Source organism: Elephantulus edwardii, unplaced genomic scaffold, assembly GCF_000299155.1.
Source record: "Elephantulus edwardii isolate Elephantulus edwardi_28Jun2011 unplaced genomic scaffold, EleEdw1.0 scaffold00034, whole genome shotgun sequence".
NCBI lineage: Eukaryota > Metazoa > Chordata > Mammalia > Macroscelidea > Macroscelididae > Elephantulus > Elephantulus edwardii.
In genome coordinates this window covers 6,819,192-6,822,576 of record NW_006399784.1, presented here as the reverse complement: position 1 = coordinate 6,822,576, position 3,385 = coordinate 6,819,192, and the positions used below count along the sequence as shown (strand labels likewise).

Below are 3,385 nucleotides of genomic sequence, written 5' to 3'. Positions count from 1 at the left end.
ATCAAATGTTCACATACCCTTCCGGAGGAAAGTACTTAGTGATAAATATAAAAAGGTAAAATCAGCCTATTACAGCAAATGTTCAGTTCAGCACATCTGAGGCTTTGCCTTCAAAAATGGTTATTTCAGAACACTTCTTTAAAAATATTTCTGGATTAACGATAGCTACGTGTAGTATACCCACACTTCAAGCAAGTTGTTTCAAAGGCATCTATTTCCTATAGTTTTCTCTCTACTAAACTAAATATAACACAGCTCAGATCCCCATGTCCAGAAGTTCACTGAGGTTTGTATAAGGTATTTTCAATCAGTTTGACACAGCAAACATAAACAGAATGAAATCTGGCTCCATCTTGTACTATATCCTCACAGTCCTATGTTGAAGCTAATTTTTTGTCAATCTGTTTCATTGAAGGTCTTCCTCTTTTTCACTGAGCCTCTACTTTATCTAGCCTACCTTTTCCATAACTGATAGCTCCTAACAACCTATTCAAAGTAATGAGACAAAATATTAGCATTTTTATTTCTTTTTTTATCCTCAATAAGGCATTTTTTAACTTAAAATAAAATGTATTTTATACTGATTTACTTGATATACTGATTTAATGATATACGTTGTTTTTCACACCGGATCTTTCCCATTTCCTTTACCCACCCCTTCCTCCACCCATCAAATTGTGTGACCCTATGCTTAACCACCCACCCTTCCCTATTCCACATCCTCACCCTTCTACTATCTCCCTCCCACCCTTAGATCCTCAGACACATTCTACAGTAATGTAATTCTACAAATACAGTATTTGTCCTTATGGGACTGAGTTCACGTAGCAAAATGCTCTCCAGTCCCTCCAAAGTTAGGTAGTAATTTATGAAATCATTGTTCCAAGCGGTGAAATAGCTGGGTCATATGGAATTTCTACGTTCAGCTTTTTGAGGAAGTGCCAAACTGCCTTTCAGAATGCTTGTATCGTATTACAATCCCACCAAAAATGTGTAAGAGTCCTTATCTCTCCACATCCTCTCCAGTATGTATTACTTGCTGTACTGTTAAACTTTACCCCTGCTACTGGAGTGAGATAGTAAAATTTATCAATGGGACCTTCTAAAGATTAAATCCTTGTGTTCATTAAACATTTTTTCCCAAAAGAGTGAAAAGAAAACATATTGACTGGGGCAGGGGTGGGGGGACACACCATTTGGCAATACTGTTTCAGACAATGGTCTCATATCAAAAGTTTACAGAATCCTACAGGGCCTCCACAAGAAAAAGACTAATAACACCATTATAAAATGGGCAAAAGACAGACTTTTCATAGAGGAAGATATTCAAATGGCAAACAAACATATGAAGAAGTGCTCAAAATCACTGGAAATAAGCGAGATGCAAATCAATAAGGCATTTATTTAATTCTCTCAGCTGAACGTAGTTCTCAAAGCAGCCATCATTATTCAGAACTTACATCTACTTCTTTTGTTTTATTCTTCTTTTTGACAGTGCCATTGTGTACATCTCCAATCTTGCCTTCCCTCTCAGAGCCACTTTGGCCTTCTTGGACATTTTACTCTTTCTTTTTTCCTTCTCAGTCAATTGTAGAACAGCTGGAGAGGTCTCGTTGGCACTTGCACTCTTTCTCATTTCCAGTTTGTGGTTCCTATGGTTTCCACAGATACCCTTGGGACTTCCACAGTTTCCACCACTACTTCTTACATAGAATCCTTCTATCTGACATATTACTGTGCCCATGCAGTGGGGGTGTTGTCCGTGTACTTGCCATACTTGTCCAAAAGGCCCTGCCTGATTATTATCTTCTCACTTGCCTTTGTAACTACACCTCACTTTCTAGAGTATTTATCTCTCTCCATGATCACTCTCTTGATCTATTCCATAGTCACAGGTGAAGATCATAGCTGTGGTCATTAATGCAATAGCCATGCAAATGGCCTTCCCTCTGGTGGTGATGAAGACAATCTCCTGATTGATCTCAATGTCATCCTCAAACTGAAGACTACCAGGAAGAAAGATCTTTGTTCACTAGCAGATTGTGTTCACTGTACTGTCTTTCATAACCAGCCATTTGTGGGAAAGTCAATAGCTTTTCCAGAGGGTAATAATTTACCTGTAGCTCTTAATTCTGTGATTATCTCTCAGCCACTGGGCATTGAGCACATCTCCCATTGCCACCATATGATCCTTTTCACTCATAACCCAAGAATGAACTCGTCAACGTTCCTGCATCTGACCATCTCCCAGTAACAAACCAAGGTGCACACACAGTCTCTGAAAGTAGGTGCCAGCCTCACAGCTCACCCAAATGATTCCTAATCTCCCCTTGGGGTCATGCTCTCATTTTGCATTCACAGATGGCCTGGATGCTGAGCTGCTTCTTGACTGCAACAGTATGTGGAGGCCTCTGAAACAGGATGCCTGTCAGAGTTTCTAGAGCCCTAGGAAGCTTGATTCCACCTTTAATAGCATTGTGCAGCCAGACAATTCCCACATACTCTTTACCTCTTTTCTATTGTGATTTCACTAAGCAGGTTGCTTGTTCTATGCACACAAGTAGACAGCCAGTCACTTTGGGATCCAGGGTACCACTGTGTACTTTTTACTCTACACGAAGTAGCTGAAGGATCCATGCCTCCACTTCATGGGAAGAGGTACTGGAAGGCTTGTCAAGGTTAATGAAATTTCCCTCTTCAGAGGATTTGAACCAGAAAAAGAGAGGAATGTAGTATGTGGCCCTTACATTTAGCTTATCAAAATTATTTAACAACAGAGGCCACTGAGATGTATACAACTGAGGCACTTTGGATTCAGTTTTTATAAGAAATTCTTCAATGTGCTGTATTTCAGCTACATCTTCTTCTGCTAATGGTTTCCAATCCTTCTACTTCTTGTGCTTCTTCAATGACATAACTTCAGAAGTGTCAGCCATGTTCCTCAGCATTTTTAATTTCTAAGGAACATTCAGGTTCTATATCTATTAAGAAGTACTTGTCTCTTATTTTTGGGATATATATTTTATATAAAATTATATTATATGCTTTGTATTTTTTGTTAATGCCATAATTCAAAAGCATAAATCCTTCAGCATTCCTAATTCATTGTCCATCCCTACCACGTCTATAAGGCAACTGAAAATATCAATGTGTGAGTCAACCATATCTCAGTCCTTAGAGTGACATCTTTGCTCCTTAAAACTTTTAATAGGTCTTTTGCAGTGTTACTGTTGAGTCAACTATGTACCATAGCAACTTTATGTATGAACACATTGAAATCTTGCCCTACCTTATACCATCTTCAAAATTATTGCAGTCACTGTGTTAATCATCTATTTTTCAAGAGATTTGTCCGATGCTGATATCTTGACTGCTGCTTCCACAG

At 38.7% G+C, this 3,385-nt stretch overlaps 1 pseudogene; it reads right to left on the bottom strand.

The window, feature by feature from the left end:
- Positions 1-1,462: 1,462 nt before the first annotated feature.
- On the bottom strand, positions 1,463-2,936 carry LOC102853830 (annotated as a pseudogene).
- Positions 2,937-3,385: the final 449 nt, after the last annotated feature.